Below are 21,403 nucleotides of genomic sequence, written 5' to 3' on the forward strand. Positions count from 1 at the left end.
TCCCGTGCTTCTGTGACTGTACCCAGTGCTTGTATGTATAAATCAATCAATCAATCAATAAATAAATCTTAAAAAAAAGAGAGAAAAAAATAATCTAGACCTCAATTTTATTTAAAAATATGCTGACTGTATATTGACATTTTGAATGTGTGTATTTATATCAACAACTAATATCCAAGTATTTCTCTCTGTTTTTAGAAAATAATGGCTTCATTTTTGAACCTTTGTTGTTTAGATATGATTCTGATAATTCTGGTGTACATATATTTTCTACAAAGTTCAAAGAATTATGACATATTTTTCTTTTAATCTGATTTGTAAATATGAGAGTCTTCATACTGTTCTGCTCTTAATCACAAACTATCTGAAAAGAGATGTAAATCAGGGGTCCCATATGTTACTGGATAGTGTCTACAAACCAACACAAGGTCAGAGCCTTTCTCACCAGTTTTGGTTCCCAACACCCACTGCAGCAAATGCAATCGAAACAGCCTTTGGTGCAACTAAAAAGAAAACAGTTTCTTCTAAGCAGCAGGGAAGAGGGGGGAGGAAAGAGCAGGGTCTAGGAAACAGCAAGGTCCAGCTACTTACTGATGGTGGGGTTGCAGCTATAGGAGCTGGCAAGGTGGGAGAGAGAGAGAGGCATGTCATCGCTCAGGAGATCAGGGGCTTCTTCCACAGCAGCTTAGACAAAAAAGAAGAGAGATCCCATGTACCTTGCTCCCTTTTAAGGTTTACATCAGAATTAAAGGAAAGCCCTATTTCTCCCAACAACTATGTGTGATATTATGTGCAAATTATTGCCAACTAAGGTATTTCTTTCAAGTTTTGATGTCCAGGGAACAAAGAGAATGTGATTACTGATAAACCCAATTTACATTCATTTAGATTTATCTTCTTTAGTGAGGGGTGGACTTAGGCAATGACAGAAGCTTCTCTTCTCCTTCAGGGCCCTCACTGCTATCAACCCAAAACCACCTGCATTCTTTAAATGGTATTAGGTACCCTAGACTCATAGGACCTTGCTCATTTTGCCGTACAGAGGTAACAAAAGCCTACTCTGGGCATATTAAGAAGTGTCTATTGACACTTTTAGGGAGACCAACCCCACAACACCAATGAAGTTGTTAAATTGGGTCCAGTCTATCACGAGATGGAATGATGCATTAGGAAGTGAATATGAGCATGTGGGTCAGAAGATTAATGTGAAGATTGCAATAGCCCTCCAAATATAAACAGCTAGGGCTACATCAAATTAAAGAGCTTCTGCACAGCAAAAGAGACAATAACCAAAACAAAGAGAAACCCCACCAACTGGGAGAACATTTTTGCACACAACACTAATGATAAAGGACTGATCACGAAAATCTACAAAGAGCTGATGAGACTCAACAACAACAAAGAAAATAATCCAGTCAAAAAATGGGCAGAAGAGCTAAAAAGAAACTTCTCTGAAGAGGAAATGCAAATGGCCAACAGGCATATGAAAAAATGTTCAACATCACTTGTCATCAGGGAAATGCAAATCAAAACTACCATGAGATACCATCTTACACCAGTGAGAATGGCACATATTAAAAAAAACTAGCAACAACAAATGATGGCGAGGATGTGGAGAAAAAGGAACTCTCCTGCTCTGTGGTGGGAGTGCAAACTGGTCCAACCACTATGGAGAGCTGTGTGGAGATTTCTGGACCTACTAAACAGAGAGCCCCCATATGATCCAGCAATTCCACTCCTAGGTATTTACCCAAAGGACACAGAAACATCAATTCCAAAGAGCACCTGCACCCCTATGTTTATAGTAGCACTATTTACACTAGCTAAGCTTTGCAAACAACCCAAATGCCCAAAAATAGATGACTGGATCAAGAAGATATGGTACATATACACCATGGGATATTACTCAGCATTCAAAAAAGATGAACACATGCAATTTGCAGCAACATGGATGGCGCTGGAAGGGATCATGATCAGCGAAATAAGCCAGAAAGAAATAGAAAAATACCAGATGGTCTCACTCATAGCAAGAATCTAGAAAACTTAAATAAGGAACCAGGAAAAAGAATAACTATAAGAAAGAAAATATCAAAATCAACAAACAACTATGAACCAGAGACACTCTATGGGAGGTGGAGGGTGGGGAAAAGAGGAATTGGAGTCAAAATAGGGGGTTGTAATTGTATGGGGAATATAAAAATAAAATTTAAATAAAAAATGTTAAAAAAAATTGTATAAAGTTAAAAAAACATATTGCAATAGCCCTCAAATTGCCTATAGATAGAGTCTATGAATATAATAGCAACTTCTGTAAAATGGAGGCCCTGGGCCTCACTGCATAAAGCACAAATTAAAAACTAGTTTTAATATGAATCTGATGACAAGACAAAGTATCTGATTTGTTCCCAACTTACTAGGAACCCACAAACAACTGAACCATGGTCAATTGTTATGTGTCTGTTAATAATAGCATGTGAGAAAGGTTAAGTTATGTTGGGTAAGAATACAAATAAATCCATAATGCTTATATAGTTCTTATTCCCATTTTTTATTATTATTCCTATTTTCTTATTCTGTAATGAATGCATTGATCATATGATGTGATAAGTGTTAACACCAGAGTTTCTGGTAAGCATATATAAATAAATGCTCTGGTAATCCTGATATCAATTATCAAAATATTAGAGCAAATCAAAATCTTTCAAAGATATAATCTGATGTAATATTTCTGACCTGAGGAAGAACTGATTTTAGCTAATCATCATACACCATCCATCAGTTAATTTTAATGCTATATATTCCTGTAACAAGTTTATTACAAAGTACAAAGATTAAGGGGAAAATTAAGTAATTAAATAGCGCAAAGCTATGAAAATGTCTGTAATGGTTCCATAGAATAGATTCATTCTTTAAACTCTTGTCTACTCTTGTCTGTTCCTACAACCATCCCAATTCCTTCACATATTAGTCAGATCCATGCTGTTACTATTACTGTATCTGTTACATAAAAGCTATACTAAATAGGGATACCCAAGAAAATATAATTTTCTTCAATAGAACTTAGTAGAGGATCAGAGATTAGATTTAGCAGGAAATAATTAGCTCAGTTTAATTTACGTGGTTGTTAAAACCCTGCAATTTCCTAGAAAGTCCTGTCTTCAAGATAGGCCCTTTGTTGTTTCATGAGATATGAGCTTTAAACCTTTGCAATATTATACCAGATAAGATATTTTTTGCTTTTCACCATGTACCTTCCATTTGTTCAAATAATTTATATTAACAAAATAATATAGTGTGAAATTCTGTTTTTGCATGTGTGAAGCCTTGGGCCGTGTAGTATCAGCTTTGTCAGATGGTTTATGTGAACATTATAATTTATGGTGAATACTTATTTTTGTTCTGGGTGCTAGAGTCTAAGAGCAGCTGAAGTCAGTTATACAAGTGTGACATACCTACATGTTTGAAACCCAATGAAATGCTTGGACACTAAGATTAGGAGAGATTCCTTATCTGGTGATTTTGTGTGGTTGCTAGGAGAAATAAGCATTTTCATGCAATTCTAAGGGAACAAGTCAATTGGAATCTATGTGGTTTCTCCTAGACATTGTTCCACATACTTTCTCCCTTGTTTATTTAAATCTATGTCTTTTCAGGGACCTCCCTGGTGGCATAGGGTTTAAGTTGCAGCACTGTCACCACCGTGCTCTGAATTTGATCCCTGGCTAGGGAGCTAACCCACATGGCGCAGCAGACCGCTCCTGTCTTGTCCGCTGCTCCCCTCAGCAGTGTATTTCAGTCAGTCTGCTTGTTCTATTCCCCATTCTGTCTCTAGTGAATCCTCTCACCCCTCAAACCTCTGACCTGTACCCCAGTTCTTGTATGCATAAATAAATAAATCTTTAAAAAAAAGACAGTTCAACTCTTTTAAAACAAAAATATGGGAATACAATAATCACTAGCTAACAAAGTGTTATCAGATTAGGGAAAAATTATTGCTATATCATCTTTCCTGATGACAGCAAAATCATAGCTGCAATGAGAAACATGTATGCAAGAACGAACAGGAGAGGAAACAAAAGTGCAGTATCTATTTTCTGTAATCCTTCCCTTTTCCTCACACACTAAAATCAGCAAAAATAGGATAAAGAATGTTAAAGGATCAAATTGACTTTTAACAGTGAACATAGCATATACACATGTTGATTCTCAGTGATGCACTCTTATATAATATTATAATGCAATGCTACTTCAGTAAGAAATAAATTTAGAGTATTCAATAAATATGAAAATAGAACTAAAAAATAGCAGAGTGATAAATAGATATATTTTGTCTTTGTTAATTGGTTACTACTGGGTTAGTAATTGGAACTCTCTTTTTCAGGGATATGGACTAGAACTGAGAAAATGCATATCAGTTTTAATGGAAATATAATTGAAATATAAGGAATTAAGTACTTCAATATATTTTTTATCAGAGTGCAAATATCACTGTATATAAGAATAATTGCAACATTCATAATAATTTTCTGTATTATTCAAGACAAAAATAGGAATATTAGCATAATTCTACTGCTGAAAAGACATCTTTTTCTAGTGCCTAAAATTTGTTTTGGTATCTCATGAGGAAAGTTTTAACTACATGGAAGCATGTTTCGCAAGACTAACAAAGTAATGCAATGGCAGTTATCTGGAATGCTACTTGCCAGTGTAAAAGGCCCTTGAAATAAATTATACATGTTTTTAAGAGAAAAAAATACCATAGAGAAGTGATTTAGACCTATAAGGATATGCCCAAAACTAAAAAGGACAGATAAAGAACAGATTAACTTTAGGTGGATGCTCAGGAGAAAATAAGGAAAATTGGAGCATGATGAGGGGAGCAGTGGGCAAGACAGGAGGGGTCTGCCGTGTCATGTGGGTATCTTCCTGGCCAGCTGGGTTTTGAATCCATGCTACAGAGGCTATGGACAGCTTCACAGCACTGTACTCAACCCGCTGCACCACCAGGGAGGCCCCATGGAACATGATGTTTTAAAACATTATTATAAATCTCAACTATCTAATCTCAACTATTATTATTTTTATTTGATTCATATGTATATCTATTTACTAAAATACCATAGATCATGGCTTAAGCAACCGAAATATATTTCTCTCAGTCTTGGCATGTGGGAATTCAAAATCAGAATGTCATCATGGTTTGTTTCTGACATGAGACCACTTCCTGAGAGCCTTTGGTTGACTCTTGAGAGGAGTTACTTAACAAATAGTAAATACTTTCTTGTCAGAAGAATATTTTCTCAATAATTACAGAGTTGTACATTCTGATGCTTATATTGGAGTTGTGAGAACACCATCGAGCATTTCTATCCATTACAGACAGCATCACAGATCTATTGAATAGTGAGTCTTGATAATAACAAAGCTGCAGATATCTGAGTCTCATTTATAACTGATTACAGTTCCAACTTAGTCAATACTCTTTCCAAGATCCAAATTTCCACCAAGCAATGTGACTCTTGATAGCATTACGTAAGGTACAAAAACTGTCTTTTGCATTAGAAAAAAAAAATCTTGTGAAAATCCACAGATATGTTAGATCTCTGCATCTCACAAAGTTTCTCTCCATATCTTGGAATCCATATTTCTAATTAGAGTATTTCAAGTACTGTCATTTTTCCTGGGTACCAAATCCAATTACAATAACGCCACTACTATCTTGGACCAAACTGATGTTTTGCTAGTGATCAACACTTCTGCATAGCAGGCAGTGAAAAAGACCAGGGAATTTAAAATCTCCACTGAACAATTAGGAAATTTGTTTCAAACTCCATCCTAAATAGAAGCAATCTAATTTTAAGACTAGAATGGAAAAAACATTTATTTGTCAGACTAATAGTCTCAAACCATGTGCACAATTTTGGAATATTTTCTTTGATAAAGATATCACATACGGGCCTCCCTAGTGGCGCAGCAGGTTGAGCGCAGCACTGTGAAGCTTTTCGCAGCCTCTGCAGCACGGCTTCGATTCCTGGCCGGCCAGGGAGCTATGGCACAGCACGGCATGGCATGGCAGATCTCTCCTGCCTCGCCCACTGCTCCCCTCAGCAGTGTTTTCAGTCCGTCTGCCTGTTCTGCTCCCCGCTCTGTCTCTGGTGAATTCTCTCACCCTCCTGTGCTTTTGGCCTGTACCCCGGTTCTTGTATAAAAATAAAAAAATAAACCTTAAAAAAAAAAAGATGTCACATACAGCACAGTGATTGCCATTGCTGTTGTCACCTTACAGGCTGATGTGATCTTTTTGAATTTTGCAGGGGCCATTTAGGTAATAGAAATGGGATATGATGTGGCCAACTTTCTTGCATCCCTTAGCACTAATCTTATCCAAATCTTTGAAAATCATGTGAAAAAAGTCTGATTTATCATTTTGGTTAGAGATGGGTAGGGAGGTGAATGAATGCCAGGCACTTTAACTTCACCATTATAGTTTTTCTACCAGTATAGTTGTTTTTTACCGGTATAATTGTTTTTACTTGCTGGTTAGGAAACAAGCTGTAGGTTCAATGATTTGCATTCAGGGTTTCAAAAAATGAACACAGGGTGAAACCATAGTACCATGGTGATACTCTCTTGAGTCATTAGTCCATTTGTCAATTGACCTCTGGAAGCTTTCATTGTTAAATGGGGGTTATAATAGTTTGCTATAAAATACATATACTGTACTGTAGGAAACAATTCTGAGCAGGTATAAGTTTTCCCCTTTTCCAGTGTACCTGCTATTTATTTGCTATTTAGGCTTCTTTAAATTTTCATAGTACTCCAACAAGTACTGCAAATAAAAACAAATACATTGTGCCTCCCTGGTGGCACATGGGGTTAAGCACCACACTATGAAGCAATCCTCAGCCTCTGCTCCCCTCAGCAGTGTATTTCAGTCAGTCTGCCTGTTCTGTTCCCCACTCTGTCTCTGGTGAATCCTCTCACCTCCCGCATCTCTGGCCTGTCCCCCAGCTCTTATATGCATAAATAAATAAATCTTTAAAAAAATACATTATGCTGTGATATTAGTCACCAAAATAAAGAGGGAGAGGAAATTTTACAATTTTGAGAATGCAAAAATATCCTCATTAAGGCAATATTTACCCAGTTGACCATTTTTTTTAAAGATTTTATTTATTTTTGCAGAGAAAAACTCAGGTGTAGGCCAGAGGTAAAGAGGGTGAGAGGATTCACTAAAGACAGAGTGGGGAGCAGACCAGGTAAAGCCACTGAAACACGCTGCTAAAGGGAGCAGTGGGTGAGACAGGAGAGGTCTGCTGTGCAATATGGGTTAGTTCCCTGGGCGGGATCAACCTCAGGCTATCAGGATGATAGTGCTGAGACTTAACCCCTAGGCCACCAAGGAGGCCACTAGATGACCATTTAGTATCTATTCCTCAGATATCTCACAACTCTGGAGTGCCTACTGTGACAAATGTGTCAACACAGTATTTCGTAAATTTTCACACATTCTTTGCTTTCCGATTCATCTGGGGAACTGGGAGTCTGATATTGGTTATGTGCCCTTCCTCCCTTATCTGGCCAAAACTTGAAGCAGCCACTTCGACTGCCAGGCCTGCTGTAGCCTTGGCCTCTTGCTGAGAAGCAAGCAGCTGAGAATTGACTTCAACAAGATCCAGTGCTGACAGCCACCTTGTATTGTGTATCTTCTCAATGACAGATGTGCTCTCTGTATAGGGCAGGCCCCCTACAAAAGGGGTTCCTGTGGCTGGAGCCAGTATAAGTTTAAATGTATCAATATCAAAACTTAAATGGATTTGCCTTTGTCATTTTCCAATTAGCAGATCAAATATCTTTGGACATTTGATGTCCATATCCTTCTAGATCCCAAATCCATCTATGTCTCTCAATGGAAAAAAATACTGTAAATCATAATTCTTTTGGATAAAATAGTCAGGAGCTTCCACTTAAACTAATACACATGATACTTGGGGAAGACTTACAAGGCTTGCACCACAAAAATTCTGGGATTTGTAGTACCTTATCCTATAATTCTCTGAAGAGAATTGAAACTTGCTGTCTAGATGAAATGGTGAGGGGTACATGGATGTCAGCATGGACATCAACCCAGATCACACAAAGGTCAGGACAGCACTGGGCATGCGCACTGAGAGTTCTGACTGCCACACTGCGGCTCCCTCCCACTGTGACACAGCATAGCTACCTGATATGGCTCTATTAATTGCCTGAGCTAGGTCCAGGTAGGTAAGGTGCACTGAGAAATGATTCACTATCAGATTAACATAAAGATCATTTTAAGAACTGGGTAAAATTCAAATCTCTAAAGTGTTTTAAAGTGCAACCCAAATAGGAATCTTTTCATGAAAACAGCTTTTTTCACTGCAGCTGAATAGGCCATATTCCACGGAATGAATAGACTTCTTCAGGACAGAATGTACTTGCATTCAGAGGAAACACAAAGGTTTCGCTCAGAGACATGATGGGTAGCATGGGATGCAGATGAGGCAAAATCTAATGTCCTTTTATCTTCATACATGAACTCAGTTTCAGTTGGAGAAGATTGGGTCTTAGGTATTTTATATTTTTGTAGAGTCATCCTCAAACACACACACACAGAATCTCTCAATTAAGTTTCTTTACTTGGGAAATAACTTAATCTAGAAACTGAGTTTAATAGCTTAATCTAGAAAATAGCTTAATCTAGAAACCCTGTGCTTCCCAAGCTTTGGCTTTGTTCCCCCCAGGTTATAAAATCCAGTAGCACGTTAATTGGTTTTCCAACTATTTCACTTCTATACTATGATCCTTTTAGCCACTGTCCTAAATGCTTTCTGATTAAGTAACCCTGATCTCTCCTCTGGCTTTGTTGCCTATAAAGAGTTTCTTTCTCTTTCTCAATAAACAGTCCAGTAGTAAGGAGAAATTGAAGTCAGAAAAAAATCTGTGTTGCTTTTCCTTTGTAGTCTAATGTGACACTAAGAGCTGTTATCTTGCATGTAGGGTCCTTACATCAGTAGGGAGAATATGAGTACAAAATTGCATAATCTGCCTCCCAACCCTTCAGGTATCATACTTAGCAGGTAACTCCTCTGGCTTACAAATATTCTCTGCCACCCAATTTCATTGACTTGTCTGCTTTTCTTTCTCAATAATCTGCAAAGCAGTTCCTGTATCACCTTCTTATTTACTGCAGGGTATCAATGTGTCCATCCCATTGTCCTGAACAGGACACTAAGCCACAAATCACAAGAGAGTTTATTGACTCTTGTGTCGATAAACCCTCTCTTATCCAACCTCAAGATTTACTCTGCACACACGTTTCCAGTGCCCTCATATCTCCTCGACACACACATCAGTGAAGTGATCAGAATGTGCACTGCTCTGGAGGAACTTAGGCTAACTCTATCCTACTTGTTATTTTGACCATGTATGTATGAAGTAGGGGTGGATCCTGTGTCTAACAAGCATCATATTGTAAGGTAGCTGTTTTAAATTAGGACTTTCTAGGTTCTCTACGCCAGTGGCTTTTCTTTTTATTTTCCCCAATTTTATTGTGGGCCTATAAAATTGCATTAGTTTAATATCTATATAATATAATGTTTTTATATATATTACTCGATGATTTCCACAAAAATTTAACATTCATGACTTCAGATACATATTTTATTTCTTGTGACAAGAATTTTAAGATCTTCCTTCTTTGCAACTTTCAAATCTACAGTACAGTATCGCTAACTCTGGTCACATTCTTCATGTGTGAGGTCACAAAACAATACTTAATAAATTTAAGAGGACTGAAATCATGTTAAGCTTCTTTTTTGACCACTATGTTATGGAACTAGAAATTAATTATATGAAGAAAATTAGAAAATTCATAAATATGTATTTTCTACATTCTACTAAACAACCAAAGGGTCAAAGAAGAAATCAACAGAGAGGCTTTTCTTGTCAAGCAGATTAAAGGGACCTCTACCACTTGCAGGCTTCACCATCCTATTTAACACAAGCAATTAGAGCTCAATGATAAAAGTATAAAATACATTCATCCTCAAAGGGACCAGATGAATGTAAAATGTGCTATGTAAATAAAATACAAAATAATTTTAAAAGTTATTAAGTCAGATAACACTTAAAACTAAAAATAAAACTATGTTCAATAGTTCTATTAAAGTCAGACCAAATGCTCAAATGGCCAAGGATGTGTCTTGAGTCTGTTTATGTGTCAGATAGAGATATTGAGGAGCCGTGTTCATTTGTGAACTTGGATAGCATGTTAAGGTATTTTGATTTTACTTTGAGGGAAATGGGAAGTGAAATAACATTTGGGTGTTATAATGATGATCCCAACAGAGATAAAGAGCAGTTAAGTAAGACACAAGTTAGGAAAAAAAAATTTTACGGAAGTCATTTAGGCAATTTAGACAAGATTCTGGAGTGGTTTAACTTAAGGAGTATCAGTGAGGTTGGAGAGAGGGTGGTGGATTGATTGGTATTTAGGAGACTGAATTGGTTGGCTTGGTGATAGCATGATATAGAAATTAAGGGAGGAGGTCATCTATACATTTTTGCAGCATGAGGAGGAGAAATTACATATATCAGAAATGTGAGGCATAGCATTATCAATGGATGTATTCACAGGTAGGGCATTTCACATGCAGAACACATTGTTGTTTTGAAGAAGTATTAGACATTATTTTATTACAAAATTTTAAAAGTAACCCAAATTTGTTAGGAATACTAATTCCTACATGTTTGCTACACTACCATACATAAGTCAAGAGTTTAAAGAAACCAGACCTCCCTGGTGGCGCAAGGGGTTGAGACACAACCTATGAAGCTATTGGCGGCTGCAGTGGCAGTTCGATCCCCAACCAGGGAGCTACCCACATGGAGCAGCAGACCTCTCCTGTTTTTCCCGCTGCTCCCCTCAGCAGTGTGTTTTGGTCGGTCTGCCTGTTCTGTTCCCCACTCTGTCTCTGGTGAATCCTCTCACCCTCCACAACTCTGGCCTGTACCCCAGTTCTTGTATGCATAAATTAATAAATCTTTAAAAAATAGATTAAAGAAACCATTAAATATCTAGAAATATTCAACATCAGAAGCTTTAATATATACATACATACATATATATATATATATATAGTGTAGCACCTCAAAAAGCTACAGCCTGAATTTTTTAAAAAATATTTTCTCTACAAAGAATTTTATCTTACACTGAAGCTATTACTGAATTGCTCTTGAATTCACATTCTCAGCAAAACAATTGCCTTATCATATATGCCCCCTCCACACACATCAAAACAGGACAGCCAGTTTAAAAAAATGTAAAAAATGATAAATTTTAAAATTAAAAAATAATAATTAAAAAAAAACAAGCAGGACAGCCGTCTCTTCTTTATCTTTACCTCCTCCATGTCCACCTCATCTTCTGTTTCATTCTTCTTCGTGGAGCCTGCTGGCTTTCTTTGCTGCTTTCCTTTTGCCCTTGGCCTAGTACACAGCAGTATCCTTTTCCTACTTCTCCTTTTGTTAAGCTGTCTTCTATTCATGTGGTTATATATCCTCCACTAAATTTTTCAGACCACATTTCACCAAATTTCTTTGCTGTATTCCCAGTGAATAGGCCTGGTGTTCACTTTTGGTCTTCCAGCGACATATATTGCAAAACAGGAAGGCAGATGAAGGTCTTTTACGAGCATTGGGATTCTTTTTTCTTTCCTTACTTTTCATCTTTGGGAGGAACATAATCAAGCTTTGCCACTTTTTTGCATATCTTCAAACTTTGACTTTTCTTAGCATACCTGGTTTTCTGTCTCTCAGAACATTTCTTGGAGAATAAGGCAACATTAATGGAAGAGTCTGGATGTTTCTTCTTGCACTCTTCCTTATAGATCTGTACCAAGAAGAAATAGGAGGACAATTTGCATCATTTTTAAACATTCCCTTTCTCTACAAGCAAAATTATTTTCAATAACTTTCTTATCAGGAATAATAACTAGTGTTTCATGATTAATTCTTGATATTTGTCAAGCAATTAAAAATTTAAAATAATTTTAAAGACATAATTCAATTTCAGTATAATATTGTATACATGAACTAAAACTTGTATGTTATGAAAAAAATTTGACTTGAGATTCACATTCACTTTAAAAATTTTTAAAACAGATTTAATCTCCAGATATTCTTGCAGAATGATATAATTGTAGAGACCCAAGGTATGTTTCCTTACTGTCATTCTAATGTTTGTGATCATTTTGCATCTCCTTTTTAACAGCAGAATTGAGAAGCTAACAGTAGCAATTTGAAAGAAAATGGACTTCAGAAATTTCCCAAAGTTATAAATTTACTTTCTTTTTTTTTTAAAGATTTATTTATTTATGCATACAAGAGCTGGGGTACAGGTCAAAGATGCAGGGGGTGTGAGGATTTACCAGAGATAGAGTGGGAAACGGAACAGGCAGACTGACTGAAATACACTGCTGAGGGGAGCAACTGGAGAGACAGGAGAGGTCTGCCTCGCCATGTGGGTTGCTCCCTGGCCAGCCAGGGATAGACTCATGCTGCTGAGGCTGCGGATTGCTTCATAGTGCTGTGCTTAACCCCTTGCACCACCAAGGAGGCCCTATAAATTTACTTTCAAAAGAAACATATATATATATATATATATATATATACATCACTGTGTTTTAAGGAGCCACGCATATAACTGACAGATCTCTAAATTAATTCAATTTACACTAAAAAGTACAATGTCAGTGTTTTTTAAAGAACAAGTAATGAAGTATGTTAATCTGGATACACACACATATGCACACATACACAGATAGATAAATAATGTATTTATATATAAGTGGCAGACTGTTTAAAATTATTATATTTAGGGCCTCCCCGGTGGCGCAGCGGTTGAGCACTGGGTTGCGAAGCTGCCCGCAGCCTCTGCAGCGCTGGTTCGATCCCCAGCTGCTCCCCTGCCACCGGGTGAGGGTCCCACATGGCGTGCAGACCTCTCCTGCCGCCCGCTGCTCCCCTCAGCAGTGTACTTCTGTCCTTCTGTCTGCTCTGCTTCCTGCTCTGGCTCTGGTGAATCCTCTCACCCTCCAGCGCTTCTGACTGTACCCAGTGCTTGTATAAATAAATAAATAAATAAATCTTTAAAAAAATAAAATAAAATAATTATATTTATATATACCTCAAAATGTAAAGTCCTGAGTTATTTAAAGGCTTGTAATTTATCTGATAATGCTTTATACAATTATAGCAATATCTAACAGAGTGAATAGCAATCTGCATTATTTTACCCCCTGCTTCCAATAATAGCTTGTATTGAATCTTTTTATTAAATCACTAAGTCACACTTTTCTGAACATGCTCACAATCATTTGACAGAATAGGGTAAAGGAGGTGAAACTTACAATAAACAAGAGAGGAATTAGGATATTTAACTTTGTAGAAGATTACATACAAAAATAGTTTATTATTCTTTGAGTGCTTTATAGTAAAAACTCTAGCTATAATGTCACATCTAAACTGTCTTTTAATAGCTAGGATATTTTTAACTGCAAAACCATGAATTAATTGACTATTAGGCTGAGTACCATCTGCACTCAAGAAAAAAATAATTTGAGATTGTGGAGATTGTGTCCCATTTAGTTAAAAACAAAATCAATTACCGTCAGCATTCCTTTTTTTTTTTCCCATCTCCATCCCTTACATCTCTTTTGATCATTTCTCCCTGCTTCTCCTTTTAACCTCAGAAACCTCATTAAATTGATTAAAAGTCATTAGATTTTATTACTATTGATGAATTATCTGCCATGTAATTGTCCGATATTGGGTCTTTATGACTTGCTTTACTACACATAATGCTCTTGAGCACCTTCCACTTTGCTGTCATTCTTTTCTCTTTTATAACATTTTAAGTTGAATTCTGTTAAAAATTTCATCCACAATTTGTTGTTTAAATTTATCACAATACTTGTTTAGACTCTCAATTTATGGGAATAAGGATAAAACATAAAAGCTCCTAATATTGCATAAGTAAACAGTATTGCATCATTAAAATTTCAGTAAAGATATTCATCTTTTGACATAAAAATATTTAGGAAATTACCAGAGTACAAAAAGAGCAGATTAAGAACAAGTGTGATTGAGTAATAATAAAACAATCAATTTTCAAAATATATTTTTATAAAAAAACTTTTATAACAAATATTATATATTTTATTCCAGCCTATCATTTGTAAATAACTAGGCAGCTTGTGTTAAACAAATAGGCTAAGTTCCTGCAAGTCAGATGACCTGGGTTCAAATTATTCTTTTATACATTTTAATAGTGTAGCCTTCTATCTATTGCAATCTGTTACCTGAATGCACATATTCCTTCTTATCTGGTTGTTTGGTTTGTGAAATTCTGTGAATCAATCTACTTCAAATACCTAATCAAGTTCATTCTGTCTTCAGCTATCTCTGTGAGTTTAATTTTGCTTTTTCCCCTGCCCCTGAGGAACAGAACATTTCCTAATTGTTTGTGTCTGATATTAGCCACCACACATGTTCCCTTTTTCCTGCTACTACTTTTAAGAATATTTCTTTAATGATGTCTCAGAAGTTAAATCTTTCTAATTATGTTATTAATATCTTTCTAGATACTTAGCAGCCAATGATTTTGTTTTTAAATGTGCCACTTGAGACAAATTCATGTCGTCTTTAAAAATATAAACTAATAAACCAATTTCTGATTGGACATATTTTATTAAAAATCAATGATTTATTTTATAAATGGTTTCAAAATTTATGCATCATAATTGCACTGAATACTACCTGATTTATCTAACCAATATTCTTTCTGCTATTAATAATGTATTTCCCCTTAAGATATTTGACTTTTTATATGAAATCACCAAAAAGTGAAAGTGAGCACATTGTGTGTTTATGATTAGAAATCCAATATTTTTATCATAAAATATGTATGGAAATTCAAGCAAAAATGCATGTTATGAATTTGTGTCTTATAACAAGTAATATCAATATGCATTTTGTGAGAAAAATGATGCTTTAAGCAGTTCAAATAAAATTGAATATCAAGGAACTGGAACATTTACAAAGATAATAGGAGTGGTAAAGGATTGCCATAAACCATATGAAAGAAAGCACCAATTTTCCAGCTGATATTAGTCTCAAAGGTCTTTAAGGTATATTTGATATTTTTTAAAAATATTCAACATTATACAATATGTATCATATAGTACTTAATAACATTTGTTTTCCCAATGTAATGCCAAAAGATCTATAATTATTGCTAACTCAATTCATGAATGACTAACTACAAGGATAAATAATTAACAACAAGTCAGAACTAATGAGTTGTAATTACAACATAAGTGATAATCTTCTAGTTTGTCAACTAAATGAATGGGTTATGGAGACAGAGACAACTATAATAAGTAAGTCAATCTCTAGTGTCATTTAACTATCAGTGAAGATATTCATCTTTTGACATTAAAAATGCATAATGATTTTTTCCATATAACTGTAATTCATTCCCTGTTTGTCCTATTATAGTGTCACATTTGTAACATTGCAGTTAAGACTGTCAGCATCTCCATTATAAAATCCATATTTTCAGTCATTTATAATTACGTGATTAAAATTCTTTGCAGAATGAAATTTAGATTGCAAAATCTCTTTCTAGGAGATATTTAAAGTAAATTTTTAAAAGCTGACTTTTACGGAAAGGATATCTTATTGGGAAAAGAGTATATTGATAAGTGACAGACTGTTGATGGTGCTAAATTCACGTATCTCTGTCTTCTAATGAACATTTCTGTTAAATTAGGAAAACATTAGATGGTATTAAATAATTTCATATTCATTAAAAACAAACATTACATTAGTTCTATAATTACATGTTGAAAGTAAGATAATATTAATAGACTACCATGGTTGCCTTTTTGAATGTTGTCTCTAAACTTTATGAAAAAATATATAAGCAGAAAAAAAGGTATTCAACTATTTAATAACTTTGAACATAAAAAATTAGCTTTATATTTTCTCCGTTGATAATTAAGGATAAAGCAAAACCCAACTGAAATTTTCTTTACCACCCATTTGCATTTGAATTGCTTACATTTTAGCTAAAGATGTTTAAAGTAATCAATAAGTACTAATATTGAAAAACTTCTCATTTCTATATGGCCAAGTCAATCTGAGAATACTCATAGAGTAAAAGCAAAACAGTTAAAATTACATTATGACATAATAGATGGTTTTTAGATAACAAAAAATTAATACTTAAAAGTGTATAACAAAGTTCACAATCACAAAATTATAAGAATTGTATTCGAATTTTGAAATAACCAAAATAATAAAAAAGATAAAATTTGCATCAAACCTCTAAATTTTGGAGTCATATTATCCACAGAACAGAAATTTTGAGCACTATTACAGTAAAGAGAATATGACATGGATTATAGGAAGTTACAATAATTTGGGAATTGTGTTCTAATAAAATGCAAGAAATGAAAATAAACTAGTGAAGAGTTTGCAATCATGCTAATTTGGACAGATAAATGTTTAGTGTGAGATACCCTGGGAGCCAAGTTGGAAGTCCGTAATAGATCTCTCTTTTCACTTACTCTGCTTAAGTATTTGAGACATTAGAAAGCAATGGGTAGAGGCTACCATTTCCAGTCAAGATAAAGTTTATTTATTCTTTTTTAAGGATTTTTATTTATGCATACAAGAATTGGGGTACAGGCCAGAGGTGCAGGGGAAGGGTGAGAGGATTCACCAGAGACAGAGTGGGGAACAGAACAGGCTGACTGAAATACACTGCTGAGGGGAGCAGCTGGCAAGTCAGGAGTGGTCTGCTATGCCATGTGGGTAGTTCCCTGGCCAGCTGGGGATCAAATTTGTGCTACAGAAGCTGCGGAGAGCTTCACAGTGCTGTGTCCAACCCTTTGCACCACCAGGGAGGCCCCCAAGATAAAGTTTAAAGGACTTTTCTAGCTTAAACAGTTAAGAATAAGGCAATATGTATGAAAAAAAAAAAAATACTTGCCAAAGCCTAGAAGTCCCCTGCCAAAAGTCTACCTGTGCAATATCCCCAGCTATTGCCCTCTCCTCAACTGAGCAGCAAAGCAGGTGGCAGAAATAGCACCCGTTCCAGACCTGTGCTTTGGATGACTCCACAAGGTGGACGCAAAAAAGTCCACTGGGCAAACTAAGTTCACTGTGGTCCTTGCAATTTCTTTTTATGAACTCTAAGTCAAGCTGGTGGTCACACAGCAGGCAAGAGTGGATGATTCACAACTCTTCAGGTTGGGCACAAACACTTCTGGGGGCACAGAGATTGTGCATGGACAGCTGAGTGAAGCCCTGCACCCCTGAAACCAATTCCTCACCAGTGGGTGTCCTTCATTGCTCTCAATAGGCATCCTACTCTCCTTCCCATGGAGGGGGGAGGCATAGGCAAATACAAGCGACCAATGAGAGCAGGGTAGATATCTCTCCCAGTGTACTGGCACCTGTTTTGTCACATTTCCTACATTTTCTGATGGTTTCTGGCTCTTCTGAAACACTAGTCTCCATTCCCCTGCTCCATTCCAGAAGTGATTACTTCCTCCAGATACCTTTCCTCAGTGTCATTTTATCTTCACAGGTCTGATCAGGGACATTAGTTGGAATTAGGAAACAGATCTGCTCCTTCTCAGGACAATCAGCAATCTTTCAACCATACTTAGATATGAATTATTAAGATAGCTGAATATTGTATAAATGTTCCCGCTTCTGAAACGTCCAGTTTTGCTGTTTTGCTTGTATGAAAGACTCATGTGAGTACCTGTTTTCGCTAACAAAAAGAAACCAATGAACTGCTTTGTAATTTTTATTGAACTCTCCTTATGGGCTACATGTGTCTCCTCAAAACTTACATATTGCAGGGACTTCCCCTGGTGGCGCAGCAGTTGAGTGCTGGGCTGCGAAGCTGCCCACAGCCTCTGCAGTGCTGGTTCGATCCCCGGCCGCCTGCGAGAGTCCTACATGGCACGGAGATCTCTCCTGCCACGCCCGCTGCTCCCCTCAGCAGTGTATTTCATCAGTTTGCCTGTTCTGTTCCCTGCTCTGGCTCTGGTGAATTCTGTCACCCTCCTGCACTTCTGACTGTACCCAGTGCTTGTATAAATAAATAAATAATTCTTTAAAAAAATCTTATATATTGCAGCCCGATGTGACTGTATATGGAGATCATCTATAAGAAGATAAGGGTTAAAAAGGGTCACAGGGCTGTGGTTTTATCCAGTAAGGCTAGTATCTTTATAAGAAGAGGAAGAGATACCAGTGTTCTCTCTCTGCCTTGTGACAACAGGTAGAAAAGACATTTATCTGCAAACCAGAAAGGGTGCCTTCACTAGAAATCAAATCAGCCAGACCCTTAATCTTGAATTTCCTCCACTCCAGTACTATGAGGAGAAAAAATTTGTTGTTTGAGTCTCACATTCTGTGCTACTCTGTTAAGGCAGCTGGAGACAAGCTAGACATGATATGCTGGGGAAAAGTTATTAAGGTAAACCGGTCTTTTACATGAGGTGTTTTGTTTCTCCAACTAGTAATTAGACTGTTTATTCTTTGCCATGGTTTTAGGTTTCAGAGACTGAAATTTCTTTGTGATCTCTGTGGTCTTTTGGCTTTATTAAAGATTTATTTTTAAAGAAGGTCTTGATATACAGAAATTTGGATTGTATTCATTGTTTGGAAATTAATTTTCTCACAGTTCTGTAGATTGGAATTCTGAGATTGAGGTGTTAGCTTCATTCTTTCTGAGTATTCTAAGGGAGAGAGCTCTTGACACTTGGAGATAATTTTCCCCCTGTTTTCCCACTGTCTTCCCTTGGAACCCTGGTACCATTTTCCTCTTCTTATAAGAATAGCTATCATGACCTTCCCTGGTGTAGCAAGGGGTTAAGCTGCAGCACTATGAAGCGATCCGCAGCCACTGTAGCACGAGATCCATCCCCGGCCAGGGAGGTGACCCACATGGTACAGCAGACTTCTCCTCTCTTGCCTGCTGCTCCCTCAGCAGTGTATTTCAGTTGATCCAGCTGTTCTGGCTCCCACTCTGTCTCTAGTGAATCCTCTCTCCACCCCCCTCCTCTGACCTGCACCCCAGCTCTTGTAGGCAAAAATAAATCTTAAAAAAAAAAAGAAAGAATAGCTATCATAGCAGTTAGGGTCTACTTGGATGACATCATTTAAATTTAAATTATCTCCATAAGTAACTTCTCTCCAAGTAAGTTTACATTCAGAAGTACTGGGGTTTATAATTCAACATATGAATCTAGTGCCTAACATAGTCCACATTTTAGAAACCAGCAATACGGAGATGATCTTGAAATCAGCCAGAAATTGAAAGGTTACTCTGTGTCCACACAAGCAATGGTAAAAGTAATAGTAGATGCCACATCTAGTTTGATATAGAAGAAATACATAAAGGCGCAAATATGTGGTCAGCTTTACCACAGGGCATTTATAGGTTGCTGGAACTGCATGAGTAGCAGAAGAGCTATGCTGAATAATAAGAAATAAAAGAAAAAAATCCCATAATTTCTCTATATTTAGAAGTCATATAACTGCTTCGATCAGTTCTGAGCCTGACTTCAATCTACCTTTTTTAAAGCTCTGGGGTGGAAAGGGTAGAGTGGAAAAAAGATAAGGGAATAAAATCAATACTCATACAAGGCACAACTGAGTCACCTGTCTTCGGTCTCTCAATTTTAAGTCCATATAATTTTATTTCCCAATTTTGCAGATTCTTCACCAAAAAAATAACACATTTTCCCTGAAAACCATACATATTTGAAGAAAAAAAGAGCTAGCTTGTCTACAAGCCTCTGATAAAAAAAGAAAAAAATAAAGATTTCCTAACACAGAAATCTTCCATAGCCCAAGAAAAAATTAATTGGCCTACTGTGTACCTAGAAAGGTCCTTCAGATTCTTCTTATGCTTTTATATTTGTGTAGCAGCTCTCTGTCAGAAGATTTAGCTTCCAAACTTGTGGTTAGGAAATAATTAAACTAACAGACCAGAGAACTTAGACACAGAATAATATTTTACCTCAAAGACCTCTCCCAGATAATTCTTTCTATTTTCATTGGCCAAATACTGTCCCAGGATACTTTAAGACAAATGAAATTGTATGTTATCTAAATTCACCCTAGGCTAGTTATAGCTTCACTTTCCTCACCTATAAAAATGGCATTAAAAATGAGAGTGTTCTGAGATTAAATAGACATATACTTAATGTGTGCATGACAGTGTCAGTAAAGATTCAGTAAATGTAGTGTTTAATATAAGCTCTCTCCTAGAATGAAAATAAGTGTCCAGTAGCTTTATATACCTTCTGAATATTCCATTTTTTTCCAGTTCTCTATAATGGAACGAGAATAGTCCTTTCAAAAATGCCAATTTCACCATGCCATCTATTTTTTTTTTTTTTAGAAGGAAGGACAAAATAATTAACATTGCCTCTGAGACATTTAATGATGTGATTCCAGGCTTCTCTCCAAGTTCATTTCGAGACTGTGTTCAGTAACTCTAGCTTTTTCCAGACTTGGGATCTTCCTGAGTGACAGGCTAAGGCAGGATCCCTGTATACATGCTTTGTCAGTTCTGTGTACTTCTCTTTCAGAGCATTGCCTGGGTTTGGCATTACATGCATATCTTATTTTATTCATGCTTAATTGCACTACTTGTCTATAAGTTTCATAAGAAAAATACTTTTTTAGCTTACCATTATACCTCCAAGGTTTGACATGGTGTCTGACTTTTATAAAAATTTAAAATTTTGAATGGATTTATTCAATAATAGATAGACAAATAGAACATTAAACAAACTGTATTTTTTTTTAAAAAAAGATTTACTTATGCATACAAGAACTGGGGTACAGGCCAGAGATGTGGGGGGTGGGATGTAAGAGATCATCAGAGACAGAGTTGGGGAGCAGAACAGGCAGATCTGCTGAAATACACTGCTGAGGGGAGCAGTGGGCTAGACAGGAGAGGTCTGCTGCACCAGGTGGGTAGCTCCCTGGCCAGGGATCAGACTCAGGCCGCAGTGGCTGGTGATATCTTGATAGTGCTGTCTTTAACCTCTGCGCCACCAAGAAGGCCCCACCAACTGTAATTTTAATCCTCTTGTAATCTGTCAAGGGGAAATCACATGTTGCATAATTTTTAAAGCCTATTCTCTATACAACATGCTGTTTTGATATTCTTCCCCTTACCATTTAGGTTACGTAACTAATAAGATAAACAGAACAGAAAACTGTTAAACATATATTTAAAAGGGGATAAGGTATTGTTAATTTGTGATGTCAAAGTACTAAT

At 36.4% G+C, this 21,403-nt stretch overlaps 1 pseudogene across 1 annotated transcript in view; it reads right to left on the minus strand.

Moving 5' to 3' along the window:
* Positions 1–7,479: 7,479 nt before the first annotated feature.
* Positions 7,480–21,403, minus strand: part of LOC311175387 (arginase-2, mitochondrial-like) — a 96,997-nt pseudogene continuing 83,073 nt past the window's right edge. The window contains exon 2 of the transcript in view: positions 7,480–8,290. The product of the transcript in view is annotated as an arginase-2, mitochondrial-like (transcript). The remainder of the gene's footprint in view (positions 8,291–21,403) is intronic.

This window comes from Talpa europaea (genome assembly GCF_964194135.1).
Source record: "Talpa europaea genome assembly, chromosome: 8".
Taxonomy (NCBI): Eukaryota; Metazoa; Chordata; class Mammalia; order Eulipotyphla; family Talpidae; genus Talpa; species Talpa europaea.